The 14,037-nt window shown below is 42.1% G+C and overlaps 1 long non-coding RNA gene across 1 annotated transcript; it reads left to right on the top strand.

The window, feature by feature from the left end:
* Nucleotides 1-9,452: 9,452 nt before the first annotated feature.
* On the top strand, nt 9,453-12,511 carry LOC127341765 (uncharacterized). Its single transcript, XR_007875885.2, has 4 exons — nt 9,453-10,152; nt 10,322-11,148; nt 11,378-11,470; nt 12,285-12,511. It is a non-coding gene; the product is annotated as an uncharacterized lncRNA (long non-coding RNA).
* The last annotated feature ends 1,526 nt before the right edge of the window (nt 12,512-14,037 follow it).

Here is a 14,037-nt window from a genome sequence, read left to right as displayed (position 1 = left end):
GTTTGAAATACTCCCTGAGTCTAGGGTTTTGTTGAAGGGATTCCACTTGAAAGTATCAAATGATCATCCATACGATCAAGAATTGGATGATGGGGGATACAATGTGGTGGATCAGAGATGTGCATAAGATGTGCAAGTATTGCCATTTAAATAGAATTCAGTTGAAAGGTATTCGAAACACCTCAATTGTCTAGGGACAATTGAGAAGGAAATTAATTTTAAAAAAAGACCTTGAAAAGGATTGAGAGAAGTTAGGTAGAACATAGGATTCAAAATGTTCTACTTACTTTGTCAAGTAAGGTGGAGTTTTCTAAATTTTAAATAACCAAGAGAAAAACAAGAAATGGTATAAGTACCATAAGCAAGCCTTTTGTAAAAAGGAAAACAAAATAGAAAGTAATGTTTTAGAAATCAGTACTTGGTAGAAATGGGATGAAAAACAAAACCCATTTCAGTTCTGTGTTTTCTTTGAAGAAATATCCTGAAAAGATTTTATAAAACTAGAAGTAGTTTTGTGATCAAAACTAGAGAAGGAAAACAATAGGGTTTTTGAGAAAGAAAACTAATTTAGGAGGAGTGTTCTCAAGGGTAGATGGTGGTTACAAAATGTACCCATCATTCCCACTCTTGGTCTTGTGAAGATTAAACTTGAATAAAAACCAGAGATAAAAGAGGAGGAAGTGATCTAGTGTTGAACATTGGATAGGGTACAAGATCAGGGTGAATGTAAGAGTTGTTATGGTAGAATGGGACATGCAAGACGTGGAAGTTGCAGATGGTGATGCATAGATGAGATCCATGCATTGAGGTCACCAATAACAGTTGTGGGTGCTTAGAGATCGACTGCCAAAGTTGGAATCTTATAAGCCCGCCAAAATAGATTGTTGACTTGGATTCAGAATCAGCCAGGAGGAGTGGGTATAAGAGAAGGATGTAGCAAGGGGTAGATGATCCCCAAGTTTTGAATCAAGGATGGTTTGAGCTAGATTATACCACAAGAGGAATTTTGAGAAGGCACACCCATGTTGCCATAAGTAGAGAGGTTTGGTGTAGTGAAAAAGGAAAACAATTTTCCCTAAGCCACACATGTGTTTTATTAGGTGAGTTGTTTGTTTTACCACTAGGGGTGTTGTTCTTTGAGTAGCTCAAGACAAACTTAACAAACAGAACAAGACAATACATCTACCGACAGATCAAAGCAATTCATTACAACCAATGGATCAAGGCAATTCATCTAATTAGTCTTTAAAAAGTTTTTGTTCCCCCTAATTTTTGAAATAAGGACATCTAATCAAGGTTGCAAAAGTTGGGGTGTGACAGCATGGCTCGAGAGGCGGCCAGGACGTTGACGGGCATTGGAGCGCACGTCGGAGACGAAGCTAGCAGCGGCGGCGGCAGTGAAGTGTCCGTTTGCGGTGGTAAGGCGAGCGGATAAGTTTGGGCTGTTGTTGGGTTGTGTAGTTAGCTGGCCTGGGCCTTTGACCAGTTCGGGTGGACCTAGCTTGGCTGATGGACCAAATATGAATACCTTCAGTGATGGCTATACCGTATACGATAAATGATAGCTGCTTGAAATAAGACCTGATTCGACAGTAGGCCTCATATTTAGTCCCACCCTGCTCCCTTGCATCCAGTCCGTCTGGTTTATATACCTTTACAAGTACTCCCTTGCTGATGCGGTTTCCTTTTCTCTCTCCCCGCATGCATAATGCACAACCAATGAAAAGGCCACATTAACTACTCCTCTCCTCGGTTTTCTACTCTCCCAGCATGCGATCCAACGCTTGGAATTAACTGCCAGCGATTTTTTAGGTGGAGCAGGGAACGAGCCGAGGGTAATTTTGGAAGATTGATGCATTAGTTGAACCTGACCGCACATACGCCTTAAGCTTTGATGAAAATCCGAAAAAATTTATGCGCCCTAAGCATTGGGATGGAGGGAGTAACCAGGAACATCAGCAAGCCAAGTCGGGAAATAAAGAAAGGCGATCGATGTTGGGGCGGCGTGAGCTGATTACAAACGGAAGGGATTGTGGGCTGCCTAATTAATATTCGTGGCGTGGTCAGTGTACTAACGGAAATAATTGCGTGGGCTGACTGCGATGCTGGCTTTGTGTTTGAACTCTGATCAAACGGTGTGGAATCTAAATGTGCGACTGTGTGCCTGCCGCGAGAACTTCGAACGAAATTAAAGGGTGAATTTAAATGAGGGAAGGTTCTCTTGGACAAACAATATTGGGCGCACCATGCACATCATCGACCTCCGGCGCCACAGTATTTCGGAGTCCTACCTTCTCCTCCAACTCCGGGCGGCTGCAAGGCACAAATGAGTTTAGAATTTTCTTTTGTATATTTCTCTCTTTTCCCTGAGAAATTTACTAATTCTTTTTCGTGGTGCCCAATGCAACACATGGGCATAGAACTAGAGTTGCATTTTATGTTTTCTCCCTGCCATTTTACACATGAACGATTTGGTACAGGAAAGATGGAAACCTTATCTCTTTTCCAACTTCTCATTTTAGTCCATCCTATTTATATTATCCACGTCTCAATTTTCCATGTATTTCTATGTTATGCTCTTAGTCTTATTTCAGTATGCACTAAAGCACTCAGAAATGTTTAGATTTTGCATGACAGTATGACACTCCATGAAACTTAATTACATTTAGGGGTACAGATCTATCCAGTAGTACCATTATTTTTCAATTTTCAGATATTTTGAACACTTTCCTTTTTGCCATAACTTGAGATCCCTATTATCTTTTTGGTTGATTCTTTGCACCATAACCAGTGCAACGTTTCCTACCGCCTACAATAGTTATACTTACTTTTCGACATAGTAAACATACAATTTGGAAAAAATAACAAGGTTTGATTGATTTTAAGGTTAAATTTAGGTCATGCCAACATTTTTGACAAAATATTATCTTTTCACTCCTGGCGCAATCCCGATGCAACGCACGGGTATTTTTTGCTAGTCTATACCTAATAATAAAGGAGCTAAGGTTTCTGCCAAAAAATTTCGTCAACGTTTTTTTTGGACCGTTTTGCTCTCCCACCAAAACACATAATACTGCATATTGTTGGAGATATGCCCAAGAGGCAATAATAAAAGTGGTTATTATATATCTTTATGTTTATGATAAATGTTTATATACCATGCTATAATTGTATTAACCGAAACATTGATACATGTGTGATATGTAAACAACAAAGAGTCCCTAGTATGCCTCTTAACTAGCTTGTTGATCAATGGATGATTAGTTTCATAATCATGAACATTGGATGTTATTAATAACAAGGTTATATCATTATAAGAATGATGTAATGTACACACCCAATTAAGCGTAGCATAAGATCACGTCATTAAGTTATTTGCTATAAGCTTTCGATACATAGTTACCTAGTCCTTATGACCATGAGATCATGTAAATCACTTATACCGGAAAGGTACTTTGATTACATCAAACGTCACTGCTTAAATGGGTGGTTATAAAGGTGGGATTAAGTATCCGGAAAGTATGAGTTGAGGCATATGGATCAATAGTGGGATTTGTCCATCCCGATGACGGATAGATATACTCTGGGCCCTCTCGGTGGAATGTCATCTAATGTCTTGCAAGCATATAAATAAGTTCATAAGAGACCACATACCACGGTACGAGTAAAGAGTACTTGTCAGGAGACGAGGTTGAACAAGGTATAGAGTGATACCGATGATCAAACCTCGGACAAGTAAAATATCGCATGACAAAGGGAATTGGTATCGTATGTGAATGGTTCATTCGATCACTAAAGTCATCGTTGAATATGTGGGAGCCATTATGGATCTCCAGATCCCGCTATTGGTTATTGGTCAGAGAGAGTACTCAACCATGTCCACATAGTTCACGAACCGTAGGGTGACACACTTAAGGTTTGATGTTGAAATGGTAGAACTTGAATATGGAATGGAGTTCGAAGTATTGTTCGAAGTCTCGGATGGGATCCCGGACATCACGAGGAGTTCCGGAATGGTCCGGACAATAAGATTCATATATAGGAAGTCATATTCCAAGTTTGGAAATGATCCGGTGCATTTATGGAAGGTTCTAGAAGGTTCTAGAAAAGTCCGGAAGAGATCACTTTGGAAGGCGGAGTCCCGAAGGGACTCCACCACCCATGGCCGGCCAACCCTAGGGGTGGAGTCCCAGGTGGACTCCACCTAAGGTGGCCGGCCACCTCCCCCCATGGGAAGGTGGGAATCCCACTTGGGTGGGAGTCCCACCTTGGGTAGGTTTCCCTACTACATGGAAATTTTGGGTTGGGGTCTTATTCGAAGACTTGTAGTCCAACACTTGGGGGTTCCACCTATATAATGAGGAGCAAGGGGAGGGGGCCGGCCACACCAAAGCCATTGTGGCCGCACCCCCTCAAGTGGCCGGCCACCTCTCCCTCTCCCAAACCCTAGCCGCCCCCTCTCCTCCACATCTCCCGCATAGCTTAGCGAAGCTCCGCCGGAGTTCTCCATCGCCACCGCCACCACGCCGTCGTGCTGCCGGATTCAAGGAGGAGCTAATACTTCTGCTGCCCGCTGGAACGGGGAGAAGTACGTCGTCTTCATCAACACCGAACGTGTGACCGAGTACGGAGGTGCTGCCCGATTGTGGCACCGAGATCAAGATCTTCTACGCGCTTTTGCAAGCGGCAAGTGATCGTCTACCGCAGCAACAAGAGCCTCATCTTGTAGGCTTTGGAACTCTTCAAGGGTGAGACTCGATCATCCCCTCGTTGCTCCAATCTTCTAGATTGCATCTTGGCTTGGATTGCGTTCTCGCGGTAGGAAATTTTTTTCCCATGCAACGTATCCCTACAGTGGTATCAGAGCCGTGTCTATGCATAGATGGTTGCACGAGTAGAACACAATGGTTTGTGGGCGTTGATGCTTATGTTGTCTTTAGTTTGAGTACTTTGCATCTTTGTGGCATAGTGGGATGAAGCGGCTCGGGCTAACTTTACATGACCGCGTTCATGAGATTTGCTCCACGCTCGACATGCAACTTGTATTGCATAAGTGGCTTTGCGGGTGTCTGTCTCTCCTACTATAGTGAAGATTCAATTTACTTTTCTATTGACAACACTAGTATCACCGTTGTGGTTAATGTTCGTAGGTAGATTAGATCTCTCTCGAAAACCCTAAACCACGTAAAATATGCAAACCAAATTAGAGACGTCTAACTTGTTTTTGCAGGGTTTGGTGATGTGATATGGCCATAATGTGATGATGAATATGTATGAGATGATCATTATTGTATTGTGGCAACCGGCAGGAGCCTTATGGTTGTCTTTAAATTTTATGTTGAGTAGTATTTCAAAGAAGTTGTAATAGTTTCTACATGGGAGAACAATCATGAAGACGGCGCCATTGACCTTGACGCTACGCCGACGATGATGGAGATCATGCCCGTTGATGATGGAGATCATGTCCGTGCTTTGGAGATGAAGATCAAAGGCGCAAAGACAAAAGGGCCATATCATATCACATATGAACTGCATGTGATGTTAATCCTTTTATGCATCTTATTTTGCTTAGATCGCGACGGTAGCATTATAAGATGATCCCTCTCACTAAAATATCAAGATAATAAAGTGTTCATCCTTAGTAGCACCGTTGCCAAGACTTGTCATTTCGAAGCATCTCGTGCTGATCGGGTGTGATAGAATCAACAAGTGCATACAACGGGTGCAAGCCAGTTTTGCACATGCGGATACTAAGGTGGCCTTGACGAGCCTAGCATGTACAGACATGGTCTCGGAACACGTGATACCGAAAGGTAGAGCATGAATCATATGATTGATATGATGAACACTTTGAGTGTTCGCCATTGAAATTACATCTTGACACGTGATGATCGGACAAAGGTGTGGTGGATTTGGTTCGTGTGATCACTAAGACAATTCGAGGGATATTGTTTTGAGTGGGAGTTCACCTAGTTTTTTAATTATGTTGAATTAAAATTTGAACTCAATTTGTCATAAACTTAGTCTAAACTATTGCAAATATATGTTGTAGATATGGCGTCCCCAATCAATTTTAACCAGTTCCTAGAGAAAGAAAAGCTTAAGAGCAACGGTAGCAACTTCACTGACTGGTTCTGTCATGTGAGGATTTTCCTCGCTGGCTGAAATCTGCAATATGTGCTTGATGCACCGCTAGGTGACCCTCCTGCAGAAACTGAAACCGATGAAGTAAAGAATGTTTACGCGACTCGGAAAACTCGGTACTCTCAAGTTCAGTGTGCCATCCTATGCAGTCTAGAAGTCGATCTTCAAAAACGTTTTGAGCACCACGATCCACATGAGTTGATCAAAGAGTTGAAGACTATTTTTGAAACTCATGCGGCCGTGGAATGCTATGAAGCATCGAAACACTTCTTCAGTTGCATGATGGAAGAAGGTAGCTCCGTTAGTGAGCACATGCTCGTTATGACCGGGCATGCGAAGAAACTCAGTGACTTGGAAATAGTTATTCCTAATAGACTGGGGATTAATCGTATCCTTCAATCACTGCCACCTAGTTACAAGAACTTTGTGATGAACTACAATATGCAGAACATGAACAAAGAGTTACCTGAACTCTTCTCCATGCTTAAAGCTGCTGAGATTGAGATCAAGAAAGAGCACCAAGTGTTGATGGTCAACAAGACCACCAGTTTCAAGAAACATGGCAAGTCTAAAGGCAAATTCAAGAAGGGTGGCAAGAAAGCTTCCACGCCTCCTGTGAAACCTAAGACTGGCCCTAAGCCTGATGCTGAGTGCTATTACTGCAAGGAGAAGGGACACTGGAAGTGTAATTGCTCCAAGTATTTGGCGGATCTGAAGAGCGGCCTTGTCAAGAAGAAGAAAGAAGGTATATCTAATATACATGTTATAGATGTTTAGCTTACTGGTTCTCGTACTAGTACCTGGGTATTTGATACTGGTTCGGTTGCTCATATTTGTAACTCGAAACAGGAACTAAAGAATAAATGAAGACTACTAAAGGATGAAGTGACGATGCACGTTGGAAATGGATCCAAAGTCGATGTGATCGCTGTCGGCACACTTCCTCCACATCTACCTTCGGGATTAGTTTTAAACCTCAATAATTGTTATTTTGTACCCGCGTTGAGCATGAACATTATATCTGGATCTTGTTTAATGCAAGACGGTTATTCATTCAAGTCTGAGAATAATGGTTGTTCTATTTTTATGAATAATATCTTTTATGGTCGAGCACCTGAAAAGAATGGTTTATTTCTGTTAGATCTCGATAGTAGTGATACACATATTCATAACATTGATGCTAAGCGAATTAAATTGAATGATAATTCTACTTATATGTGGCACTGTCGTCTTGGTCATATTGGAGTAAAACGCATGAAGAAACTCCATACCGATGGATTACTTGAATCACTTGACTTTGAGTCACTTGATAGATGCGAAGCATGTCTAATGGGAAAAATGACTAAGACTCCATTCTCTGGTATTATGGAGCGAGCTACAGACTTATTGGAAATCATACATACCGATGTGTGTGGACCAATGAGTGTAGCCTCGCGCGGTGGTTATCGTTATGTTCTAACCTTCACAGATGATCTGAGTAGATATGGGTATATCTATTTCATGAAACATAAATCCGAAACTTTCGAGAAGTTTAAGGAATTCCAAAGTGAAGTAGAAAATCAACGTAACAAGAAGATTAAATTTCTACGATCTGATCGTGGAGGTGAATATTTGAGTTATGAGTTTGGCATGCATTTAAAGAAATGCGGAATACTTTCACAATTGACACCGCCGGGAACACCACAATGAAATGGTGTGTCCGAACGTCGTAATCGAACTCTCTTAGATATGGTTAGTTCTATGATGTCTCTTACTGATTTGCCGTTATCATTTTGGAGTTATGCATTAGAGACAGCCGCATTCACTTTAAATAGAGCACCATCAAAATCCGTTGAAACGACACCGTATGAATTATGGTTTAACAAGAAACCTAAGCTGTCGTTCCTTAAAGTTTGGGGTTGCGAAGCCTATGTAAAGAAGTTACAACCGGACAAGCTAGAACCCAAAGCGGAGAAATGCGTCTTCATAGGATACCCTAAGGAAATTATAGGGTACACTTTCTATCACAGATCCGAAGGCAAAATCTTTGTTGCTAAGAACGGAACCTTTCTTGAGAAAGAATTTCTCACTAAAGAAGTGACTGGAAGAAAAGTAGAACTCGATGAGATTGATGAATCTTCACTAGTTGATCGTAGTAGCGCGATCGGAAGTTGTTCCTGTGCCGCCGACACCGTCAACAGAGGAAGCTAATGATAATGATCATGAAACTTCAAACGAGATAGCTACTGAACCTCGCAGATCGACAAGGGAACGTGCCACTCCTGATTGGTATGATCCTTGTCTAAATGTCATGATTGTGGACAACAATGATGAGGACCCTGCGACGTATGAAGAAGCAATGATGAGCCCAGATTCCAACAAATGGCAAGAAGCCATGAAATCCGAAATGGGATCCATGTATGATAACAAAGTGTGGACTTTGGTAGACTTACCTGATAGCCGAAAGGCTATCGAGAATAAATGGATCTTCAAGAGAAAAACAGATGTTGATGGTAATATTACTGTCTATAAAGCTCGACTTGTCGCAAAGGGTTTCCGACAAATTCAAGGTGTTGACTACGATGAGATTTTCTCAGCTGTAGCGAAGCTTAAATCTGTGAGGATTTTGTTAGCAATAGCTGCATTTTTCGATTATGAGATTTGGCAGATGGATGTCAAAACGGCGTTCCTTAATGGAGACATTGAGGAAGAGTTGTATATGGTACAACCCAAAGGTTTTGTCGATCCTAAAAATGCTAACAAAGTATGCAAACTTCAGCGTTCAATTTATGGACTGAAGCAAGAATCGAGAAGTTGGAACCGACGCTTTGATAAGGTGATCAAAGACTTCGGGTTTATACAATGTCATGGAGAGGCCTGTATTTACAAGAAAGTGAGTGGGAGCTCTGTAGCATTCCTGATATTATATGTAGATGACATATTATTGATTGGGAATGATATAGAACTATTAAGCAGTGTAAAAGGTTATAAGTACTATATTATACGGCAACTCACTCCATTTTTCTCATAATTTTGGGCCTGCCTGAGAATTAACAGTGTAGTGACACGTGTGTTTTCTTGGTGGTATGATTTTCTCTGGTTATATTTTGTGTACGGTTGGGGGTTCTGTAACATTTTGATGACATATGTGTTGTACTGTATGTTTCGTTCCAGCTGGTGGTGGACTTTTTTCCGTGTGGCTGTAGGTAAAAGTTGTTGGAACATGGTGGACCTATATTGTTCACATTGTCTCACGTTGGAGTTTTGCGGGACGGTCAAAGCGGCGCTGCTGCCATGTCTACTCCACGCGTGGGAAGTTTTATGGTCTTACGCGTGTCACGTCTCTGGTGGCTTCTCTTCTCTTCATCTCTGTTCATCATTTACCTCTCCACTGATTTCCTGCCTCTTCCTTGATCCCATCCCTAACCGGACCGCTGTCGTGTGCTTGCCTAGGTGTCCCCGCTCGCTGCTCTGATGGACGCCGTCGCGCAATAAGACCAGGTGAAGGGTTGTGCTTGCAAAGGAGGCGGTGGATTCAAGTGGAGCAGGCTGAAGATCCACGTCCGATGGAGATGCGACGCCGTGGGGATCGAGGAGTCGGAGAGCGACACGGAGCGATGGTTACCAACACGAATTTTCTCCTGCCCGAGCGTTTCCCTACGTCGAGATCCCCCTGGTCGAGCTCCTCCATGGCTGGTGGCTATTGTGAGGGTCGGGCCCTGCTCCAATGTCGCGGCGGCGCTCCGGCTCCCCGACGCAGCTCCTTAGTTGGAAGTGGCCCTGGCCTCAACAGATTCGCGGCAGAGGCCGGAGGCCTGCGAGCCATGGGCAGAGGCGAGCTCCACGCGCCGTGGTGATGGCCTGATGGGGTGACCTAGGCGGCGCCATGGTGGATTTTGGCGGCGTCCGTGATAGAGGCCGAGAGGATGGGACGCTGGAGGTCGCGCTAGCCCAGGAATGGAGGCGCCGAGGATCTGCTGCCTCCCACCGGCCTCGACTTCGTCATGCTCCCAGCCATGCTGCTGCCCAGTGAGATCCCTCTCCTCCCACTCCATGTATTTCCTTCTAAAATTTGTTACATTTTTATCATCAGCGGAGGTTGACATGGCGAGGGCGAGAGCACCTCTCGCATTCTCCTGCTGTGACACGACCGCCGGAGGCTACTTAACTCTTCTCTTCTATTGTTTGCTCTTTCCAGTTCAATCAACTCTGGAAACCATCAGGTGTCTCAGCAAATCCCTATGCAAGGTCGTCGAGGAGCAACGTTGCAATCGCCTCAGCTAACGGCGCCACTGTCATTGGCGTGAGCCGATACGGGTGTGCAGAACTTCTCGTGATGGTCCTGCAGCAGGGTGATGACAGCTAACCTGCAGGCCACTCTGTCTTTTCGATGAATCATTCAGGTTCTCCGTTGTTCCCTTTACTGAAAAATTCTTCTAAATTGGTGACTGTTGCATGAAGTTGTTCCATTTTGAGAACAAAGCCAAACTTCCGGTATATCTCTGGTGTACCATCGCCAGACCACACAAAAAATTCAAGCAACAAATACAATTATTGATAAAAAATTATGTACCATATGTTAAGATATTCAGAGAGGTAATCATTATGCTATTTTAAGTTCTCTATATTTTGTGATTGTGCTTGAGACAAGAAAACAGTAAAAGAAGGAATAATATGCTTTTGCTGTTTGGAGTTGGTAATTAAAAAATTGGTAGTAAATTAAATGAATAACCAGGAACAACTCTTCGATTGGAATGTTCAGATATAATCACTTCTTATAGTGGTGCAGATCTTCTTCAAATGTTCGCTCGTATGGAGCAAAGTAAGTGTGTTGGATGGTTCATCTTTGTCTGGATAAATATATGTATCTTAATTACATGGCCGATTAAGACTGACCAATATTTTTTGATATGATTGGTTCATGTCCTTGATAGCATTGAATGGGGAGATGCACAGCCTGGTCTGTGCCTATGTATGACCAAATTCAGCTAGGAAATGACAAGTTCTGTAGAGGATTGTCAAAATGTAACACCCCACTACCACTATATTTTTCTTTGCCTTGAAGCATGTTTGTATTTACATATTACGGTTTCATCCTTATTCATACGTCAGGGAGAACCTATTATCAGTCGGTGTTTTCAACCTTTTTGCAACACATACGCTTTTGTATACAATAACTCACACTCACTCTTTCAATTTAAGGCATACTATGTATTCAGTTAGTTAATGTTATTTCAAATGCTTTTCTTTTCAGGGTTTAATTTATGCATACGGAATAAATCCATGTTCATCCCTCCATTGTGTGTTTGTGCCATACATCAGCGTGTCACCTCACAGCAAAGCTAAGGTAGCTACCCCTGAAATGCATGCATTTGGAAACCAGGTGTCCTTTTTGTTATAGGTACACACGCTAGGCTCTACATCAGTTAAATTTTGTATTTTATAGATATGGATATGAACAATTTTGTTAGTTTGCATAACTAATGTTAGCTACATATTATTTTTTGGATATGAATAATTCTTATTAGTTTTCATAACTAATTTTTAGCTACACTTTTTTTACACTTCGATTCTTATCTTGATATTATTTGTCACACATTACCTTTACGCCTTCCACTACACTACCTAGAGTGCCAAAAATACCACCACTCGCTCACTATATGGCCCGGCATGCCACCGCGCCGTTCATTTTAGAGAGTGTCATGTCATTTTAGAGAGTGTTTAAGCAACCAACTCGACCTTCCTAAAGCTACTAGCTGCAGGTATACAGTGGTTAAATTACTTGTAGGACATGTTTCACTTGAAAGCACAGTGTGTTCACGTCTGAGAATGTCGTGTCTATGTTATCTGTACTTCCTATTAATAGTAGGTTCCATGTCTTGCCACAGTTGTGCTATATAAAACTGTGGTCAATCGATCTACTTAAAATTATCCCTTATCTCTTATGTCTTTATATAAACTACCCTATTTGGTGTAATTAGTTTGCTCAGTATTGACATATGGTCTCTATAAACTGCTTCTTCCCCTGCCTATCCATTTCTTTTATTCATCAGTTTGCCGAGGACAAAGTTTTTGTTCTTTTTGCCAGTCCGCCGAAGATATGCTTCAGTGAATTATTTTAACTGTGAATGAAATATTGTTTCATCTTTTCCCTAATACAGATAAGGCACTACAACCCTAAATCTGGGCGGAACATAAATCTGGGCGGAACAGAAGAGGTTTTGCGCATCAATGGATGTGCTTATCTGTTTTTTGCAGCCAGTCCACTGGTTGATCTAAGAAGCATATATAGCTACTGAACAACTGACTCCTCATCACTCTAAATAGCTAGCCTTTACAACGATATTGCCGAGCAGATGCTATCTCTATATTGTGCTCAACAATAGATCAAAGATCGATGAAGTATCCATCCGTGCTCACATGTACTGTTCCTTCTCACAAGATAATGAGGATACCAGACAAGATCGCAGTAGGTTCCTGACAGCCACATTCCTAAAAGCTCTTCCTCCAAAAATATAGATAACCTTTGTTCATGAATGTTGATTCTGCCCTGTAGTCTAAACTAAGATAAATTGCCCAACTGAAAAACTGTTGCTTTTAAACTGTAATTTAAGCTTTTGTCCAGAAACATATGTAGTTATTCAAGTCCCCCAACTTCAGATAAGTGCCTTTTATACCCTGTAATCTAAAAAAAGATACCAACCCAGGCAATAGCACCCGTCAGCATTTTTTATAGAAGAAAAACTCCATGTGCGCGCCTGCCGAATGCATGATTCGAACCAGGGCAGGCGGGGTGCGCTCTCGCACCACAAGCCACCAGAGTGACACTCTGTTCTCATACCCTGTAATCTAAACTTACTGCCATAGATTGACTATGTGCTTGGTCCCTTTGATTTGGTAACGACAGACAATACAGTAACGGGCAACAGCAACTCAGATCTCGGCAATATAGTCAGCACATATAATTGCATTGTGTGGTGCACTCAAAATGTTGCCATTGCATCTTACATATTTAACTCAGCTCTCTGGAGATGGCAACGACAAGTGCTCGCTGCTTGATATATCTTTAGAGTCTAATGCACTTCTAAGTAAGGATATTGTGATTAGGTGGCTTGTGCTTAATTCCAATATATTATCTGATAGTGGTGGGATATCCATTGTAACATGTTGGTCTTGATTCCCCGTGGCAATTGGTTAATTCCAATATATTGTCTGATATTGTGCTTAGGTGGTTTGTTGCTTCTCTTTTCTTTTGACCATGTTGCTCCTTATGGTTGTAACCGAAGAGTCAATAATTGGCTCCTGTTCTCTTTGTGCACAGTTTTGCCTCACTCTGTGCTAAATAATCAGTGACGTCCTCTCTCCCTACTTATTTTTTATCTCACTTTGTGCAGTCCTTCACCTCGCCATAGGAACAACAAGGTCAAAATATGTAGCTTCTTAAGCAATATGATCGTACTATACCTTAGACGACAATACTAAAAAAAATGTGTATTCAGATTCAGTTTTACGATGTGCTATTTCCTTCGAATTTCATCGTCAGCTATCTTAATAATCCTAAAAAACCATTGGTAAGTAAATTTACCTTAAGATGGGAGTGACCTGGCTGTTTCCGATTCATCTTCCTACTCCTTTCTTTGACCGACTTCATTTCCTCGCATGCTCTTCCCTTTGTCGCTTTTGTTGCAGCTACTATCTCCTCCACCGATGCCCCATGGCCGTCCTAAATCTCCACTGTGATCTCCTCGCTTCAACTCCACTGCCCAGTCTCTCCTTCCCTCCAGCAAGCTGCTCTGACATCTTTTCTAATTAGATTCCCCGTGGCAATTGGTCCCTTTTCTTATGCTCCCTGGTCTCGAATTGTTGCCAATTACTACGAGCGCTGATCTAGCTCCTCAAGCCATGGCCATTAAT

The sequence above is a fragment of the Lolium perenne genome, chromosome 3, assembly GCF_019359855.2.
Source record: "Lolium perenne isolate Kyuss_39 chromosome 3, Kyuss_2.0, whole genome shotgun sequence".
NCBI classification, from domain to species: Eukaryota; Viridiplantae; Streptophyta; class Magnoliopsida; order Poales; family Poaceae; genus Lolium; species Lolium perenne.
The sequence above is the reverse complement of the archived record's forward strand: the minus strand, read 5'-3'. Positions and strand labels throughout refer to the sequence as shown.